The following is a 21828-nucleotide window of genomic DNA, read 5'->3' on the forward strand; positions in this document are numbered from 1 at the left end:
TGCCCACAGTGCTCACCTATCCCCCCCCCCTACTGCCCCAAATTTCCCCGGGTGGGCAAGCCTCCCCTTGGTCGGCTGCCCCCCCAAATCCCCATTGGGGCACACCAGTAGGTGGGGGGGGGGAAGCACTGACACAGACACCAACTTAGTGTGTTAAACGCCGCTTTATTTGGAATCAGGTGCACTTACACAACAAAACTAGTGCTCGCTAAATAATAACTGCCTAACAGCCCCCCTCCACCCCCACCCCTAATTGTATCCCCAACAGTGCAACAAAGTGTCCACATCCGCTCAGCACCCTACCCCCAACTGCAAATGACCTCAGTGACCTTACTGACCTCCGCTCCCCAACTGCCCCTACAGCCCCAGGCCTCCTGTGAATCCCCCCTTTTCTCATAGGGAAACGCCACTCGGAAGTCGTTTACTACTTCCGACCCCCCCCTAGGACTCCTGCCTCCTAGGATACCTGAGTACCCCCAGCGCTCCATCCAGTGCCTCCTTCAACTGCACTATGTACAGTTCCATGCCATATCTGGAAAGGTGTACCCCATCCTCCCTGAAAAAATACCCTGCTCCATAAGTCAGGAAGTACCATTCTCCCCACCCCTTCCTTGGCACAGAAATCCCCCATCACCCGGTTAATCTTCCGCCGTGCCCTGTCTATCGCACCTGGGCGCTCAGCTCCCCTCCACACCCGCCTGGGGATTAATTCGGACCAGATCACATGGCACCCCGCCCATCGTTGTTTGATCTCCCTCAGGTCCCTCTTCATTTGTTTAACCACAGCCAGCCCCTTGCACTGCACCAAGTCATTCTCCCCTAAATGAATCACTACCACATCCGGACACACACCCCCTTTGACCACCGTATTCGACAGCGGCAACAAATCATGCCACCGCATACCCCCTTTGCCCCTCCAGTGACACCGATACAGTCCAGTATCCAATCCCAAATTCAGTGCACGATGCTTGTCCCACTCCGCCTGCTCAGCCCGCTTGACAAATGAGTGTCCCACCAAATACAAATTCAAAACTGCCACCTCCGGCCCTGCCACAGCACCTGCAAAGAGTGCTCACCTATCCCCCCCCCCCCCCTACTGCCCCAAATTTCCCCGGGTGGGCAAGCCTCCCCTTGGTCGGCTGCCCCCCCAAATCCCCATTGGGTGTGAGCCCTGGTCAAGCAGCAACCATAATCCTAATCAAGGCAGTGGTGGCTCCTCCGCTAAGGCGGAGGAGCCTCGCCCCACTGCTTTAAAACTGTGCAAAGGTAAAAATAATAAGATAATAACGGAACGTTATTATCATTTAATTTTTAGTGTTGCAGTTGTTGCCAGGTTAAGGCAGGGCGGGGTTGGGCACCCGTGACCCAGAGGAAAGAGGAGTCATAGCTGCTCCATCTAAAGTGCGCATGACTGTTTGACTGGCCATTTTGGGCTAGCTAAACAGTCATGCACACTTTGCATGTTCTCCATCCAGGCTGTATTAGATGAGAACATGCACATGCTCCCACTCCCTCTCTGAGGATTGAACCTTGGCGCTTAAACCAATCACAATGCTGCTATCAGCAGCATTGTGATTGGCTAGGGGAGTTTGGAAACCTGTGGGCTTTCTGTTCCTGGTACCTTTAGCCACTTATTTGTCTACTTGCCATTTCGTTTTGTCACATCTGCCGGGAGAGAGTACATCGTCTGTTGGTAAGTGTAGGTATCTCCTAGGCCTTCTCCAAACTGTGCTCATTCGGGTGTGATCAGTCTCGGTTTGGGTCTAGAGTTCAGATCTTGTACCTGAGTCTTACCAACGGCTGGGCCACAACCCATATCCTATTTTGTAATCGTGTGTGGAAAGGGAAAATTGTTTATACTTTGTTCTTGTTTTGGTATTGCTTAAGGTTTTGTTTCACATGTTTGTACTGAAAGTGCTCCTATATCTATGAGAGTGAATCTTCATATTCAAAAAACTGTAACCAATGCATACCGTACACACGACCACATGATTAAAGATGCTCTACTGCTGCGCTTAAGACTCCAATAGGTTAGTACTGTCTGTGACTGGTCTTGACTCAAATGGCATCTCTTGTTGATTCTTCTCCGTGCTTCTTTTGTAGACCCTCCATAGGGAAGGGCTTCGCAGGAAAAGAGAGTTACTTAGTGAAAGTTTTGTTTGGTGTGTCTCATTGCTTCTTGTAAATATTAAGCTTACGGGTTATTACCTTATACCATGAGGAATTACTTTGACACAAACACCTCGTTGCATAGATTAAAAACACCACAGAATACCAGTTCCAGGTGCTTTAAAGAGCATAGGAGCAGTGTCAGGTCATGAATAAAAGAAGTGCCAGAATTTAAAGGAAAAAGCTTGCCAGGGCTTTTCTCAGAACTAGAACAAATGCACATATTATTTGGTGCTCTGCAGTAACAACCTTGCTCAAATGCTGGCTGAGCGAATGCAGGAGCCTGCCTCTTCCCAAGTGTTATAAATGTTGCCTTTGCGTGCCCATGCCTGGACGTTCTTGCCACATGTGGAACAAAGAAGATAAAGCAAAACCAACTGGAATAGTATTCAAAGCATGGCAAAAGTATACCTGTTGACGTGCTTTATGGATGAGTTGGGAGAGGTGGGAAGCAACACGGAAGACATGGGGGTGGGGATCTGATTCGGACTCGCACATGGTGGGATAGCAAGAAAACTCATGCAATTCTATATAGTCCTTAAAGATAAGGAAAACAACTAGTTTCCTGATTTGATCTATTGAAGGATGCAATTTATCCAATCAAGGGATGGTAAAGAAGCTAAGCTCAAGAGGAGGCGCAAGCACAAAAAGAAGAAGGAAACGTATTGGATAAGAAGCAAGCAAATTAAATTGGCAAGAAAGTAAGCTCATGATAAGAAATGGGCTGAGCCAAAACCCCCTCTGAGTATTGGTATTGTACACTTTAAGTCTGTGGCAGACAGCTAAAGACTTTAGAAGAGACCAAAACACGAGACAAACATTGATCACAGTTCACACCTTCCACTGGCACATAAACGAATGAAGAATAAATGCATGTTTTGCCCAGGAAAGCAATTGCTAGTACTAGCAGAACTTTAGAGCCACAGTATGAGTTTTGCTAAATGAATATGTGTGATGAGTTACTGCCCACAGTTTAGCTGATAATCAGTTATTGTTCACACATGTATACCTCAAGTTTCCACAGATATGTTTGTACATAATTCGGGTTCATTCTTGCTCCTTTTCCCTATCTTCCGTCACCTACTACAGCTGTGGACAACTTGAACATGGCAGGAAGAGCCACAGTAGCTACACTAAAACTCCCCACTTCGGGTTCTGCTGCATGAGAGATACCTTTGTGTGACAGCAATGTGAGCAGCTGGCTCTGGAGATGCAGAGAAGAAGAACGTAAAAGTTAGATGCAATTAAAGAGTAGTGGGAAACGAAGAGGAAAAGAGGTACAATAAGAGAACTGGCAGGAAGAGGGCCTAGAGAGTTCTATTTGACAACAAAAAATGCATAGCTTCACAGTTATGTTTCCTGATGCATGCATAAATGCGCTCACCTGGCATAGTGATACACAACAGATACAGACCATGTGTGCATACGTGTGTGCTTATCACAGAGACCGCTTCTGATGCACTTTGCCACAGCCAGTGACAAATGGTGGGCATTTAATACTCACTTTGTCCTTGTGCTCTGCACAGGCAGATCGCAAGGGCACAGTGACGCATTCAAGACGTCACTTTCTGGAATGCACTTCACTAAACAAAAGTGTGTTCTCGTAGGAAGTAAACTAGGATAGTTGCTGACAAATGTCTATGGTGGTAATCCTGCAGTGGGTATGCAGACAGAATATTGAGTTGGAAATGTCGACTTACACAAATATCGAGTTGGAAATATCATGACACAGAAATATCGACAGCAAGAATATTGTGGTCAAGAATATAGACTTTAAGGTAAGTCATTAATATCGTTTGCAAAAATATAGTTGTTTAAAATATCGATTTTTAAAATGAGTGTTATGTATTTTAGTATGTATTTTAAATTTATGTGATCTATTTTTTTGTATAATTATTGTTTTTATTTTTTAATATATGTGTTTAATTTTTAGTTCCAGAGCGGGTTGTGGGTTTATAGGGGAATAGGGTGGTAAGACATTTAATTATAATAAATTAATGATTATTTTTAATTTAGTCATATTTATTTAATTTACATTTTATAGTGTTAACTGTGGGAAGTAATTTATTATTAATTAACTAGTGATTGGTTGTTAATTCATATTTAATTAACTGGTAATTAATTATGTTAATTGTGTTATTCTTTTAGGTGCGGGTTGTGGGGTTTATAGGGGGAAAGGGTGGGAAGTAATTTCATTATCATAAATTAATGACTTTTTAAAATGTATTAATATGTATTTAGTTTAGATTTTATAGCACTAATTGTAGGAAGTAAATTATTATTAAGTAAATATTAATTGTCTGTTTATTATGAATTAATTTGTAATTATGTTAATTGTGTCATTTTTGTAGGAGCAAGTTGTGGGGTTTATAGGGGTAAAGGGTGGGAAGTAATTTATTTTTAATTAATAATTATTTGGTAATTCATTCTAATTTAAATAGGGCAATTGTGTAATTTTAGATGTGATTTGTGGGTTTATAGTGGTAAAGGATGGGAAGTAATTTATTTTTAATTAATTATTAAGTAGTTAATATATATTTTATTATTTTTAAAATTAATTATGGTAATTGTGTAATGATTTTTAGGTGTGGGTTGTGGGGTTTTCTAGGGGTATGTTTAATTAATTAATTAATAATTAGTTGTTTATTAATATCAACTTATCAATTGATAATTAATTAGGGTAATTGTTTATTTTTGTGTGCAAGTTTTGCTTTTATGGGAGTGACGTTTGAGGAGTAAATTAATTTTATCTGTTTTACTTTGTATTTTAATTAATAATATTTGTTTCATTGATAGTTAAGTATGTTAATTATAGAGGTAAATTAATTTTCTTTTAGATGTGTTATGAATTGTGCGGTGTTATAGGGTAAGAAAGAAAAAAGATTACATTTATGTAATGAACAATGTTTTTGTTTATAAATAATTTCTAATTATAAATAGTTATTTGTTTGTAAATAATTTTTTATTTAATTTTTTATTTTATTTAATATAATGTATATAAGTATCTTATATCTATTTAACATTATAATATGTTTCTATTTTATTATTTTAAATATTTGTATATATTTTTCATTTCTAAAAATTTTATATTTTGTGTTGATTGTTTTTAATTTTGAACTGACGAGTGGAATATACATTTTTCCCCCTCCGGTATCTAACACATTCCCTACTGTTGCACTCACTGGAGTGGGAATAGTAATTTTTACGCCTCCGCTATCCAACACTTTACCTAATGTTGTACTCACTAGAGTGGGAATAGAAATTTTTCTCCCTCAGCTATCCAACTTTTTCCCTACTGTTGCACTCACTGGAGTGGGAATAGTAATTTTTACCCCTCCGCTATCCAACATTTTCCCTACTGTTGCACTCACTGAAGTGGGAATAGTATTTTTTACCCCTCCGCTATCTATTTATTTATTTATTTATTTTTGAAACTTGTAAAGCGCAACAAATGCCCTCGGGCGTCTCGGCGCTGTGGACTAAACAGAGTCAGGTGCTAATTTATTGGTTAAACAACCATGCTTTTATCATCTTGCCAAAGTGCATCAGTGAATGGCATGTACGGATCTGCAGCAGAGCATTCCACAGTCTGGTCGCTGAGGCCACAAAACGCATATCTCCCCAAGATACTGTCTTTGATCTTGGTACTTGTAGCTGATGTGCCGTCATCGAGCGAAGTTGCCTGTTGGGACAGTATGTGGATAGCTGATTTATCAAAAACTGAGGGCCTCGTTTATGTACAGCTTTGAAGGCAATGCATAGAGTTTTACATTTTATGCGATTCCTGACCGTAAGCCAGTGATAGTTCCTAATCACATGCGATATAGGCTTACATTTGGGAGTCCCTGACAGCATTCTTGCAGCCGCATTTTGGACCGTTTGCAGTTTATTAGTTACCCTGAATTGTGCATTGGCAAACAACCCATTACAGTAGTCCAGGGATGACATCACTAGCGTGTTGACCAGGGTTTTACATGCACTTTCAGGAAGATAACGAATCACTTTCTTAATCAGTCTGAGTTTGTAAAATGCAGTGGAAACTATTTGATTAGCATGAGAAACAAAATTCAAGCTGTCATCAAACATAACTCCTAGGTTCCTAACTTTAGTGACAGGATTGGGCAGAGTTCCCAGTGAGGGTGGCCACCAGGAGTTGGACCATGACGGGGACAGCTTTCCGAAGATGATGACCTCCGTTTTTATTTAGTTAAATTTGAGGCAGTTACTGGCCATCCAATTACTGATGGCCAGCATGCCTTCCTGAAAGCTTTCCGCCATCTCTTCTCCGTCGCTGTTTACTGCCAGCACCAACTGGGTGTCATCTGCGTAGGACGTAAGGCCCATCCAACACTTTCCCTACTGTTGCACTCACTGGAGTGGGAATAGTAATTTTACCTCTCCGCTATCCAACACTTTCCCTACTGTTGCACTCACGGGAGTGGGAATAGTAATTTTTCCCCCTCCGCTATCCAACACTTTACCTACTGTTGCACTCACTGAAATGGAACATTTTAAGTTTTAAGACTTTTAAATAGTTTAATGTTTTAATTTATACTGTAATGTTTTTTTATTAGATTTTGTGTTGGTGCTGTATGCACATCTATATGTAAATTTCCATAACTACAGTTCTAACATAAATTAATAGTTTATTAATTGTTTTAAAGTATATATATATATATATATATATATAACTTACATTTTATATATGTATGTTTCGATTTATAAATTACATTTATTTGTTATATTTGCTCAAATGTATTTTACATTTATTTTCTCAAAGTTAATATTATTATTTTATATTTTTAATATTATTTTTATACATATATTAAAATCGATATTTTTTACAACTATATTTTTTACCTCAATATTTTCCCCCTGATATTTTTGTACTTACTGTTATAAATATAGGCTGTCGATATTTTCAACATCGTTATTTATAACTCAATATTTGTGTATGGGGATATTTTGGGGGTCGATATTCTAAAAGTAAACACCCACAGTGTAAAGTTACGTATTTTCAAAAGCAGTGTGGCTTCAAGAAACCCAGTTACTGAACTTTTTAGAGTGACATACTTGCTTTACTCAATTCTTCATGGTGATGAATAGTAGAGGTGGGCAAAACATCCCACAACGTCAGGCTCCTCATGAGGAAAAAGAGATTTAAGTGAGCCATTTGTGCAAACCGTTAAACAGGTAGGATTTTTCATAAGGCTGACTATTTTTCCTAAGAGCGTCTCTTGTATTAGAAGGCCTTTTGCTATTGTCCTTTAGTGAGCTCCTTCAGTTTGTATCTGAATGACCCGAGAACTGCTTCATTGGATAAGTTTTCCTTTCTGGTGGAAGTGGACTCATAGTTTTTTACCCAGCTCTGATATGATCAGTAATAAAGAATCGTGGCTTCAAGATAGGTACTCTTTTTATTGTACTGTAGCTGTCCTGGGGGAGGCGGTATACTGCAAACACAAGATATCTGAAAGATGTTGCAGGATCAGGAGCTACTTCACGTAATGCTGAGGACCTTGGGTGCCCCCACTGCACATCTGCCTGTGCCTGCCAGCCAACTGCCGCGTATTGTGGCTGACGGCACAGTGGAGATTGACGGTAGACCAGTCGCGGCCGGCATGAATCGCGGGTGGAGTGGGCGGGGGGATCATTTAATAAAATGTAATTAAAAAATAAAACTTACCTTCGCCTCTGGTCACGGACTCCCGCGTCTCCTGCTCTCTGCTCACAGGAAGCAGAAGCAGGCAGCCTCCCTCTCTTCCCCTAAGCCAATCACAACGCTGCAATGTTTGCATTGTGATTGGCTAGGACGCCGTCTTTACATGCGTCTATAGGGAGGCAGTTTCTTCATGCAGGCTGTGCAACAGCCTACATGAAGAAAACGGAGAGTGCTATGACTGGGTTGGTTGGCCCTGGAGCAGACCAAACAGTCAGTTCCCATAACATTGGGCTAGCCACTCCTCCCTGAACCGCCCACCCACCCACCCCCAATCAGGCATACCCTTCTGCTTTCTCGCAGTGCAAGAAGCAGAAATGTAAAATGGTATTCATACCATTTTACGTTTCTGCTTCTCGCGCTACAAGAAAGCAGTGGGGTGACGCTCCGACTCCCACGTGGAGGAGCCGGCCCTTCGGGAGACACTCGAAATGCTGCGAGACTCCTGGTCCAAGCTTCATGAGCTGGCCAGGAGACACTAGGGAGGTACCCTGAAGTCAAGGAGTGAGATTTCAACTGTGCACTTCTGGACTTTGTGAACTGTGGGGCAGTGGTCCGACTCTTCCACTATCTACTAACATCTACCCTTAGGACTATGGCCTGGGCTGTTTCCAGCCATCTCCTTCCACTGGCTGTGCATTTTGTACACCTGATACAAGCAACCCTCAAGCTGTCATGAAGTCTGCACCAATCGCGCCCCCATAGGAGCAGTATTTTCCTCTTCATTATTGTCTGTAGGGGCACGTGGATTATTGCCTACTCCATCTTAATTCACCACCCCATCATGTATCCCATGGAGGCCACCATGAAGTGCCCTGCTCTCCCTGATGTTAACTAGACTGCAAACTTACTGCAATCATATCTATTCCATTTTTGTATGATTATGGTGGCCATGTTGGAAGTAAAAATCATCAGTCATTGCAAATCTTCATGGAAAAGTATATAATGATCTGTAGAAATAAGCTTCTTTGTGACATGTTGTTTAATCTAACATTACTGTGTAAACTGGTATTATGCAACGAAACCTAAAAATCTATTGTAAACTGCATGTATGCAGTAATAACTATTCTTATGTAATCTGCTCAGATGCCCTTGTCTATCTTTCTTATGCTATATAAAATTGTGAAAATACATATATAAATACAGGCTGATGATGAGGCCACAAAGTTATTTTCAGTAAATAGTTTGCACTCTGCTCCAGAGAGTCTGCTCCTCTTGAAGTGTGTGGAATTATAGTCTGGCCTATGTGGGAAGTGTTGGGTGTTGTGCAAGATGACCAGGGGGTGCTCTAATCCTATCACAAACAGCTGCATAGCAGTGCTTAAACGTGGAGTGAGCGATAAAATAGCCTGTTATATATGGTAGGAAAAGTGCAGCTTCATAGTTTAGCCTATTTTCAGGGCCACTGGAATTATGCATCAGGAGAAGGACAAATTATGTAGCAGGTTTGAGTAAATTATCTGACCAGAAATGCAAAATATGTGGCACAATGTGACACATTTTTTAATAGTATTGCCTCATTATTTTGACATTTTTTAACTTGATAACACTGTCTGGGCATTGGTTGCACCACATAATTACCAATTTAACACCCAAATATAGCAATGCGCAACAGAAAGGTACCAAGTCCAGTTTTTCAAAGGGCCTTCCTGAGCGCAGCAACACATGTCACTGAATTTTTTATAACGTTTGAAACATCTGAACTAGATTTTTTTTTAAACTACAGATTATGTGGCAGATGATGGTTTATGTGGCAAATGTATTGTATAATCCTAATTCTTGAGCTGTTTCAGTGGGGTTTGGTTATTGGATTTTGACTTTTTCACTAGCCCAATGTCAATCGGTATATCAAGCCCATTCTTTCGGGAGGCCAGAGAGGTCTATGGTTCCAGAAAGAGGAAGTTACATGATGCATAAAAAATTGTACTCTACATCCAGTCGTAATATTAGGTGGACATATTTGCTTTTACTTGGTCTACCTGATCACTCTAAATTACCTTTGTTATCTTGATCCTGTGTCTCTTTAAATTAAAATACATCTTAAAAAAGGCCATCTGAAATATCTATTAACTCACCGTGACTGATAATTTAGACTAAGTAAATATTTACCAGTCTGGATTCATTTGTTCAGAACTGCGTTGGAATTGACGTAAAAAGATATACCAGATCACTTACTGATTCTTAAAGGAATCTAAAGACGAGAATCTATTAGCTTGATTTTTAATTTAAAAGTGACAGAGTTTTAGGTTGTAACCTCTGCCTTTTTCGGTTTGTCAGGCAGGGTTTTGTAGCTACAGTCTTGGCTGGAACCTATATTCCTTTGCTGTGAGAATGGGGGATTGGTGGTAGCGATTTAGTCAGTGGAGGATATTTATGAGATGACTTCCTCCTAGTTTGTACTTCTTCACCCATAATTGATCCTTATGAAGATCTAGCTGCACGTTTATTTAGTGATGTGTGTCCAAAGCAATGGCAATTTACTTTAAAAGTAGTGAACAGGCACCTAGACCAAGGTGGCAAAATTATGATTTTATTTTCCTTCATCTTTTTTGACTCGTGCCATCAAATTTCTCAAACAACCCTCTCTCTCTGGAAGAGTGTCTATTTTCAAATATATGTATGCAGATAATTTGTAGTTGCATGCTCTTAACAATACAAGCAATTATATCCTGCTAGTCTCCTACCATCCAGATATTTCTTTTGCATAGACTTTCTTCTACTTTTCTTTAAATGATCAAAGGCCTCATTTAGAGATGGGTGATAACCGTAAAATTTCTTATAAGAATTTCCTGATCAACTACCACTGAGTTCCTCTGTTTTATTAAGTGCAGGTGGAATGGGTTCTTTTCCGAGGGCTGATCTTCCCAGCAAGACCTCCACCAGAAACATGCCAAAACCATTGTGTCTGAAGACCCACCATGTCTTTCCATTGATGCTGTAAATGGTATAGGAGATGGTCTCTCATTCTCTTGGCAAGGTGACTGGGGATAATTAAACCTGAACCCCTTAAGACTCCACACACAGGATAAGGGTGTCATTATACCAGGATGAAAACTTACATTTTTTTCAGTACTGCATAGACCCTCCACTTACCTAGTTCATTTCTAACGTAGCCCAACTATTTTCACTTTTCTGTACAAGATTGCCAAAGACATTACTGTGCTACATTAGGCTCATCACATTCTGTAAGAAATTACTGTCCAACTGTCCTTTAGCGCTGGTGGTGCACAGTGCGACAATGTTCGTTGGCACCCCCAGTGACCACCTCCACCACGGATTCTCTCACTAGCACCCTTTACAGTGACCATGTCTCCATAACCACTCTCTCTGATGCATTGAATTAGTTATATAGCGCCACTCATACCAGTAAAGGATGTCAGAGCACTTTGCATCACACACATATTACACAGGGAAGGTCAATCCTACATGTGTAAATCAGTGTATAGGAAATGTTACATAGGCCAAAGAACTACAAGTGTAGGAGTCACATGTCATCCATACTGGTAGGCCGTATAGTGGACGAGTGCTTTGTGTGGAGAAGCACAAACTCTGAGTCGAGTAAGAAACAGCATAGGTGGGAGATTTCTTTAATAAGAATCGATCTCTACTCAAATGAACCCTTCTTGCAGCATTAGTCTATGCACTAATTTATACTTTGCAGTGTGCATGCAGTTCTATGATGAAAGTTAATAGCTCACTCTTCTATATTAGGACTTTAAGTTATAAATTGCAAGTAACAAAAGGACGTCTCTTTTACAAAACTCCGATCTCTCTCCAGGAAGAAGATTAATCACAGGAGTTATCTTGACATGTTTGTGTTTTGCTGGGAATTGCTGGAGGAAAGGAGCACGGCAGCAGGTTCCTTCAAAACATAATAAACTTGCAAACACGGCGCCCCCAGGATGCCAGTACCCGGTGCAGTGACACCCGTCGCACCGCCCTAGAGCCAGCCCTGCTGTCCATACAATTTTCTTTGGGTGTAAGCATCCTTTTGTTTATATAACGTCTTCAACTTATAACCGGTAACTGTTCGTATATGTCAGAGACTCTGCTGGTCCCCAGATTTATTTACATCTCTTCCTCCCATCCTTTTTTGTACAACCTTGTTACGGGTAAGCCTATATAGTACTCACTTTCCACATAACCATTAAATAACTCACTTGTGTTTATCCTTCTGTATTGTATTGTACTGTAGCATTTTTGGCCAGATCTGTTATGGGGCATGCAGAGGCTGCCCATACCATATACTAGCCATATGAGGAATGGCCTCAACTGTTGAACGGAGTTTAGAAACTTGCCAAACGTATTGCTCATGTGGAGACAGTAGCTTCAGGTTGCAGAGAAAGTGGGGGATCTGAATACCTGTCACAATATGTGTATTACCCAGCGAAATGGAAATTGGCAGTATGTCTTTATCTATGACCCTAATTTTGAGAACAACATCCCTGTATCGATAAGGGACTGTAGTAAAAAGGTTCCAATTTAGGAAAAAGCTGTAGAATCCTCTCTTCAAGAACACTACTTCATGGCACAGGAACAGTCCACAAAACAGCTGTTCCTCCTTACACATGTTGACTGCATCTGTGCCATAGAACCTTTATAGTGCTTCACTCTCCTTTGATAAGTTTCTCGCAGTGCAAATACCACTTACGCACTTCTGGTTTAATAAAGAACATGCACCTTTGCTGGAGACATGTGGAGATTCTTGATCCTCATAAAGGTGCTATTCATTCCCGTCAGGTTTGAAGCATCATTGCTGATACACTGTGCTTAAGTGCATCGGTGTGTAGTAGTGTTCTGAGCATTGCTTCGGTGAGGACACCCAGCGCCTTTTATTAAGTGGTTTCAAAATGACTTCATGTTTTGCTTAATGGTGATGCTTGAAGGTTCACGTTTTGCCATCACTTTCTGAACAACCCCCTTGTGGTAGAGCACCCAAAAGCTCTTTATAAAGAGGCCTTGAAATTGTATTAAGGCTTGAGTAATAGAACTGGCCCAATACGTGTTCCTAAATATCAGTTCTACCCCCTTCACTAACATATACATACAACTGTCACTGAGGTTGTTTTTTTTGGGGCGGAAGGGGGGTTGCAGTCAGCATAGCCTCTATCAAACATCAAACTGTACCTTTTATCCACCAATGAGTTAAGAATTTACAATTTTGTATGTTAATATGTGCACGTAGTGTTGCACTTGGACTGAATATTCAAGGTTTGCATAGTACACATGTCCATTAATGTATGATAGTCCTTGTGCAGTGCTAATTACTAACATTAGAAACAAAAAATGGACAGACTGGAGTATTAAAGGAGGACCAGCCACCCTTCCATACAACTACATTACATCCTGTTCTCATATTTACTGCTTGATCACTTGCCGATCTTCACACACTCGACACCAACGCAAAATTTAGGGAACACTGATTTTTATACTTGTATCAAACACATTGTCCTATTCTTGAGGTGGGTTGTGTGTTGAGAAGTCAGACGGTAGTCGTGATAATAGTATGCATTGTAGTTTGTTATTGAGCATCAGATTGACATTGTCAAGAAGTGTGACTGTTGTTGTGGACACAAATCACTGAAGGACCATGTCAGATTAATCGAAGAATGGATCACTTGTGCCGAAGAGGAGAAATTCTCCTTTACTGTATGTTTATTAATCTGCTTAACCTGAGTGACTGTACCTTTTTCAATTTGAAGCATAGCTTGCCCTCAAATGGCAAGTAGTACTACTCCGAATCTGTGACGGCCGGCATGACTTGCGGGTGGCAGGGCAGGCGGGGGGTTCCCGGGAGGGGGGGTTGCTCCCGCACACAGGGGGAAATAAAAAATAAAATAAACTTACCTTGAGGCCAGGTCCCGCGTCTCTACTCCTGCTCTCCTGGCTCCGCCTCCAGAAACAGAAAGCAGGCAGCCAGGCTCCCTCCCCTAAGCCAATCACAATGCTGCAATGCAGCATTGTGATTGGTCTGAGCACCCTGACACTGTGCTCAGCCAGGGGCTGGAGGGGTGGGCATGTTCTCCATGCAGGCTGTAATGCAGCCTGCATGGAGTAAGGGGAAAGTGCGCATGACTGGTTTGGGCAGCCTGAGAGGTCCGACCAAACCGTCAATGTACATTTAGGTGGGGGAAAAACACTCCTCCCCTGCTCCGAGAGCAGAGCAGCCCCGCCGACCAGCCTGCCCGCAAAGTAGCAGGACACAAACTCTAAGTTAATATCATTTTATGTTTCTACTTGCCACAGCTTGAAAGCAGTTTGGCGATGCTCCTTCGCCATAGCGGTGGAGCCGCCACTGCTCAGTACCGAGGAGTGCTAGTCTCCTGCACAGCAGCAAAACTTTACAAATTTTGATCCATGGGACTGGCCATCCCACGCTCTATGATCTAAGACAGAAGACGGTTGCTGTTGCTGTGCTGCTGCGAGGACTCACTCTGTAGTCCTCACAGAGTGTGTTTTTTCTGCCGCTAAGCAGTTGCTTGTGGTATTCTGTTGATGGCTCTCCTTAAGCTGGTTAGAGTTTACTATTGACACGAGTGTCTCTCGTAGCTGAGTTGCTGAAGTTGAGCTGAGTTTCGGGAACCTGCCTCTGTGCAAGTGTAATTTCCGCAGACCTTATTTTGAACTAATGATTTTGTTTGCAAATGAGCACTTTGCCCTCATTAACTGCAGGTGAGACAAACAAATCACTCAGCTGTTGTCTTGAGTTCGATTTGTGCGGTTTAAGAAGTGAAACAATCTCTGCTGCCTTGGGCTTTCTCCACAGTAGATTGGCATGCGAAGAATTCACCGGGGCTTCTGCTTTTACTGGATTCCAGGCTGATAGCAGCAGACAGGCCCAGATGACCCCTAAGGCAGCAAGGCACGTGGTCAGTGAAGGTCAATTATTAGATAGAGGAGGAGGGGAAGTTTTAACATTCAAAGGCTGAGAACCTGTTCTGGCAGAAAGGGCTTCAATCGTACAGAAATGGCTCCACAGTACCAAGCAACACAGTATTGTGAAGTGTGTTTCAGGGGCCAGGGACTAGTAGAATCTATTCCTGTTAGTTCGGGTTTCTCCTAATGATGGGATACTCTAAATTGTATGGACATTTGTTCATTAACACATTTTGTGTTTTAAGTGTAATAATTTGTGCACATAAGTTTTGTGATTCTTGAATTTTTAGCAAAAATGTTTTTATAAATAATGTGACCATGTTTTTTTAACCACATTAATTGACTCTAGAAATGTATCAGCAATTCAACAGTGAATATTAAATAATATATTTTGAATTTTGACATTGGGTTTGTATATAAGAATTCATCCAAGTAGTTTTGTAAATTTGGTAACCTGCGCAAATACTCATTACACACTAGTTCACCTGCCCCTACATTATATAGTGACTCCTAAGGATTCCGGCCTAAAAAGTTTGGAAAAGGAAATTTGTTGTTTTGAATGCTTGTTACCCATTCCTTTTCCAAGTAAAAGGGTATCTCCCTCTACATTTTTTCATACTGTAAAGGAGCACAGACAAGGCTGACTAGTGCAACTTCTTCTGCTTTGTTCTGCACATGGGTCTGTAGACACCATCTGCATTGGTTGCACATTTGAGGGCAATGAAAGAGTGAATACACTTATTTGTGTAGGAGTATTCAACGGTGGAGGGAAGGTTACAGCGGAGAAGGTTTATTCAAGTAGCGCAACCAGCCCCATCTTCATGCAGGGTACCTACCGCAAAATACGTGCTTGATATGCAAAACAGATGGTGGTGGTGATGGGTGCGGGGATCTTACTAATACTGCAAGCAGGCATAGCACAGCCACTAGAATACGGGTGTCGACCTGAAAAATCCTAGCACAAAATGTGTCTCTGGGTGGGATTTTAACCCATGTAACTAGTGGTACAATACTCATAACACTCTACTATATAGTGATGAGTCGCTATGCTGTCGTGAACGTTGGGGGAAGGTCCCCTCTAGCAATAAAGAACAGGAATCCAGATTTGCAATGTCTGAAAGAAGCCATAACGAAAAGTCAGTGTAGATGGTAAGTATAAGAGTATGAAGTGTTCACCTCTTTAAACTTTTAAATTAAACATACAAAAATCTGTCCTAAACAAGCGTAGAATAGTCGTCGGGGGCCAGATAGTGTCCAAAAGTGGTTCAGTTTAAGCTTACTTACAACATTGCAGGGTCATCAAAGACTTAAAGAGAAACTAATACATCACATGATATCAAGCTTAGTATTTTCATGTCTTAAGCATTAAAACTCATCCGACATATTTTATTTGGTCCTAACAGATATTTATTGTTGGTTCTCAAAAGATGTTTTTTCAATTATATGTTTTTAAACATCTTTCTATTCCCTACAAAACTCGTGTAATAGTACAAGCATAACAACAGTGCTACTCATGTAAAAGATGTCACATTGATGATACTCCTGTCAATTTTTAATTTCAATTAGCTTTATTCGAAAAGTAAAAACGTTTCATAAAAGCATATACAGTACAGCAAACAAAAATAAAACAAATACATCAATAATTTCCATTTTGTAAAAAGTGACATGTGTTTAAACAAAGATTAAATCAATAAAATAAGTCAACTAAACATTAAGAACAGGGGAGTAAGATGAGTTAATTAAATGTGGGAGTAAATCGGCCACTCAAGACATGACCAGTTCTGGCCATCCAGAGGCTTTTTTTTTTTTTTTTTTTGGCAATACGACAGAGGATGGAAAATTCTGGGATAGAAATCAGTTAAACTCCAAGTGGATATAGGTCCATCTCCTAGCTGAGGCTGTCGAGATTGAAGGTATGAGACGACATGCCTGTTCCTGAATTTGACAAGTACCAGATCACCCGCAATATGTTTCGGGAGGGGTCCTAACCAGCCCACCCTTCTGACGCTAAGTATAGTACCATCAATGTTGGGTGGGAGGGATCTATTTTTGGTTAGCCAAAATACTACCTTATTTCTTAGCTCTTGATTGTGTTCGTATTTCCCCGGTGGGAGTTCTGGTACACCTGAGATGACGCACACGAAAGGAGCGGCCTCAGGTGGCAAATTTAGGTGTTTGGTTTTTTGTGGCGCATTATCTGAATTGACCTCTATTCCCTTGTGGGGTGGCGTTTCTTCATTTGGCCCTTTTCTAGGCTGGGAGCTCTGTGAAGATGTGACTGCCTTCGAGATGTTTGAGTTTTTACTATATGGGGTTACTGGTTGTTTGTGAATGGTCTTGCTTTGTGTGGTGGGGTAGGATATTTCTGTGGGGTCTGGACGTGGTGGACGAGAGGTACACGGTGGCTGATGACTGGGTCCTGCCTTGGTTCTTAAAAATAGTGAGTTTGCCTTGATTGCTTCCTCGACCCCTGAAAGTCTATCCCCTAAGCTGGTCATTTTGTCAATTAACGGAGCTATTATGGACTTTATCAACATTTCAAACGAGGCCAATAAGGTGGCGTTGGTAGATTCTTTAGATTTTACAGTGCTAGGAGTATTAGGGAGTGGGGAGTTTGTCGATAATGTTGGTTGTTTAGTCTGCCTCCCCGAATTTCGAACCCCATCCTTTTTCCTTTTAGCAGGGGGGACCTGGATGGAGGGGACCTGAGTAGCAGCAGCACAGTGTGAATTTTCCTTTGGGCGTTTTACATGTGAGGTAGCCTGTGAGGTTTGGATAGATTGGGATGATGATCTAGTCCTAGGGCTAATTATTGGTATAGGGGAAATGGGAGCTCTAGATTGAGAACCTTCTAATTCCACAGGTGCATATGAGGATCTGCACATGTTATTTAGCTCCTCCAGTAATGAGAATGCTTGGGTCGTATCGGGAGTCTGCGGAGACAAACAAACACTCGGACAACTATCCATAACTGGCGAGCTCTCAATCCTCACTAATTCACGAGCAATAGGGAGAACAGAGCTCTTAATATAATAGTCCATTGTTCCCCTAAGTGAATTACTCTGAATGTCTGGATTTCTAATGGCCCCCTTGCAGTTCATAGCGAACCAGCTTTTTAATGTGGACACTGAAGCAATATCACATCCCCCAGGAGTAGTTCATCAAATCTGCTACTGTAACAGCTTGGAGAGATCTTACACACGAAACAAAGGGACAGGCCCGGTCCGGTCTCCTCTGGCCTCTGAGGGCCACAGAGGGCCCGCCCTTTGCCCGGGCTTAGCCCGGCGTCGTCCGCGCGCGTCCGCGACGCGGAGGGAGCTGCTCGGCTTTATGCGCCTCCATGCGCGTTGGTTCCCGGAAGTGGGCGTGTCCGCAAAGGAGTCTGGGAGCTGTAGTCTTCCCTCGCTGCAGCCCTGCGATGGACTTTGCGGTGGCGGCAGGGAAGACCGACAGCGTCAGGGCCCCAGACGGTTGGTGCAAGCAAGTGGCCAAACCACCCTCCAACAGGTCAGTGTCCGCCGGTATGTCCCCCGCTCCTCAGTGGGAGCTGCTCGGCTTTATACGCCTCCGTGCGCGTTGGTTCCCGGAAGTGGGCGTGTCCGCAAAGGAGTCTGGGAGCTGTAGTCTTCCCCCGCTGCAGCCCCGCGATGGACTTTGCGGTGGCGGCAGGGAAGACCGACAGCGTCAGGGCCCCAGACGGTTGGTGCAAGCAAGTGGCCAAACCACCCTCCAACAGGTCAGTGTCCGCCGGTATGTCCCCCGCTCCTCAGTGGGAGCTGCTCGGCTTTATGCGCCTCCGTGCGTGTTGGTTCCCGGAAGTGGGCGTGTCCGCAAAGGAGTCTGGGAGCTGTAGTCTTCCCCCGCTGCAGCCCCGCGATGGACTTTGCGGTGGCGGCAGGGAAGACCGACAGCGTCAGGGCCCCAGACGGTTGGTGCAAGCAAGTGGCCAAACCACCCTCCAACAGGTCAGTGTCCGCCGGTATGTCCCCCGCTCCTCAGTGGGAGCTGCTCGGCTTTATGCGCCTCCGTGCGCGTTGGTTCCCGGAAGTGTACTCCTGTCAAATATTCCATAAAAGTAACATGCATTAGGAAAGCCAGTAGGTTTCGACTTTTTGCTTTGCCAGTGGCCTACTGGATTTGCCAAGAATTTTTACTGATGTTATCCAACATCAGCCATAACGGGGTTATTGCTGATGCTAAAGTGCAATTATATTTACGTGAGCATGCTTCACATGCCGACATAAGCATCATGGCAGTCACAGAGTTATCTCAGACAATCATACGTGTCCACGCATGCACGTGCATACATCGAATTGTGGTTGTGATTTTTATTTTTATTTACCTACCACTGCAAGATGGCAGACTTCCATCTTTGAGCAGTAAATTAAAAAGAAATGGACCGATTTAAAGTTGGGCGAGCAGGGTTTTACTATGCCAAAGTGACAGGGTTAAGTATCCCGCCGCCCTGATTGAGTTCCTTTGCGATTTCCGCCAAATTTCGAGATGTCCACCTCCAAGTGACCATCTCTAACATTGGCAGGAACCACCATCATGGCAGTTCCTGTCAATGCATTGTAAGTTTGATGGACAGCTTTATCAACATAACAGAGCTGCACAGCAAACTAACAATGTTCTCCCCCAATACAAAAACCCAAAGTGGGATTTTATTTTGGAAACGAATAAAATGATGCCCCCCTTGCCATTGGAGTTTTTTTTCATAGCGAGGGGGGCATTTGACAGTTTTCACTACACCTAACTCCCAGGATTTACATGGCAGTGGCTGACAGTGAAAATTGTCCATGTTTTCTTTCACTCTAAATCTGGTGGACGGACACATGGCCAAACCTCCGATGGCCTTTACATCGTCAAAGGTTTATGTTGGTGGCGAGATGGAGTATTCTTCTTCATTGACATAATGAAGGCCTGTCCATCTGTAAATCAGGCAGGAATACCTTCAGTTTGGTAGAGAGGGTATTTTGTTGCTGTTGCAAAGGAGTACTCTCCACCAAACTCTAAATCAGCCCCTAAGTCTGCAGTGGTGCAATTTATTTAAGGAGCGGCCCAGTAGCATCTTGCATCTGTCGGGCTCAGCTACAAAGATAAAACAAAAATACAGTGGATTAGCTGGCGGGGGGATTTAGAAAGCCACCCAGAACATTCGGGCACAGGAAGAATGAAAGCAGAAACCGCACACAGGAGAGCGGGAGAGAAAGCAAGAGAGCAAATGTACTTCCATTGAGTACTGAAAGCAAAAAAAAAAAATTGGTCCCCAAGTGTAAATAGTGGAAAGACATATGTCATCTGTTTAAAAGAATGGCAAAGAAGCAATGCTGGGGAGGGACAAACTCAAGAGGAAGAAAGAAAGCCGTTGAATAACAAGAAAAGCAAGCAAGATTGACAAGAAAGCAAACCAATAATAAACAATGGCCTCAATCAAAGCCAACTCCAAGTATTGGTGTTGTCAACAATAGGTGTTTCAATTATGAATGACTAAAGCAGTCTGTAGACGAGACCTAAAATAGATTAAGACTAACCATTAACAAATACCTCCACTGAAGATAGAAGCATGTACTTGAATTTTCTTTTAATGAAAAATAATTGCATCCCCTAGAATTTGAACCCTCTTCCAGTCAAATAATATCTACCCTCTTAATTCCCCAATCCAGGTGAGCAGTCTTAGTCTATTTCAGTCTCTGCTTCACAGCTAACCTTAAACCCCTCTACCTTCACAAGCTCTCTGACTGACACCTTCAGCATACCTAGCTATTTCCTCTCACTGGAAATATAGTGATGACTCCAGACCCCTCACATGACCACCTTCAGATGTGCTGCGTACACCACTGAAAGTTACACCTCTATCTGATCCAGCAATAGTCTGGCTGAAGTCACAAAATATCATAACTCTCTGATCTTGGAATGGCAGCTCTATTTTCGTAGTGATAGCTTTAATGACATCACAGTACTTACCCTACTCCTGGAACACAGCCAAAACGGCAACATTTATCACCATTCGCAATCCTCCTACTAAACACTTCTTTTTCCTGTTTATTATAGTGACCACTTTGTGTTAAAGATAATAATTCTGAGAACATGACAACAACAGAGTCTCAATCTTTGATTGGCCAATCCTATATCCTTACATTCTGTGACCACTGTATGTTCTTTATTTTTTCAACCTGCTACTCCAGCTTGGTAATGGAGTATGTATTTCTAGAACTCAGAGGAATTCATCATCTGGTTCCTCAGTTCCCATGCCAATTTTGTCCTGTAGAGATGTTATCTTTTGTCTTCCTCTGTCATTCTAGTTTTAATCTGCTCCATTTTGAATTCACACTTAACAATGTTCGTCTCCATATTTTCCCATTTTGCATGTATGTTTTCTAAAGATACCATCAACAGCCTTCCATTCGCCACCAGACTTCAAAGGTCTTTCTCTCATCTGCATTCACACTGGTCGAGAGGCAGTGCACTCCTGAAGAAAGTGATAAGTGGAGGGGATTCCTCTTGTCAGCTCCTATGGGGGTGGGGGCTGGGCGCTACATGGCCCTGACGGTGTCCCTCTTTGCATTTTTACATCGTGTTCATGTTGTTCACATTTGGTTGCTCAGGAGAGAAAAGTGTGAGAATGACATCAAAGTTACTCACCAATTAGTAAGAGAGCACGGAAGAGCAATTCTCACTTTCATGCCCCAGAGGCCTGCAGGTTGCTCCCACTTTGGATAGGTTTAGGGAAAAAGAGCTGCTACCAGGGGAGGATGAAGGTCTCCTGTTGGGTCCCTGGCCTTCCCTCCCAACGTCCAGCCTCAAGGTCTTCAGTCTTCCACATCCAGTGTGCCATTGGTACTCCAATCAGCTCTACCGCTATGCTCTAGTTCAGCCATTTCCCAGGGTCTGCACTCTCACTTTTTGTCAACTTGAAAAAACTCTGAAATACATTGCCTCCCTTTGTCCTGATGGCCCTGTAACTTGGGTGTATCGTGCATTGCTTTTTGCTGACTTACCTTACATGTAACTGCTTGCGCATTCTATTTAAATCTATAAAATAGTTTTTAAGTTAGCCTCTG

At 42.4% G+C, this 21828-nt stretch overlaps 1 protein-coding gene across 1 annotated transcript in view; it reads left to right on the forward strand.

The window, feature by feature from the left end:
* The window catches only part of WWC2 (WW and C2 domain containing 2), a 1026812-nt gene that overhangs the window by 143418 nt on the left and 861566 nt on the right, over positions 1-21828 (forward strand). The gene's annotated exons all lie outside the window — the stretch shown is intronic.

Source organism: Lissotriton helveticus, chromosome 2_2 (assembly GCF_964261635.1).
Source record: "Lissotriton helveticus chromosome 2_2, aLisHel1.1, whole genome shotgun sequence".
NCBI classification, from domain to species: domain Eukaryota; kingdom Metazoa; phylum Chordata; class Amphibia; order Caudata; family Salamandridae; genus Lissotriton; species Lissotriton helveticus.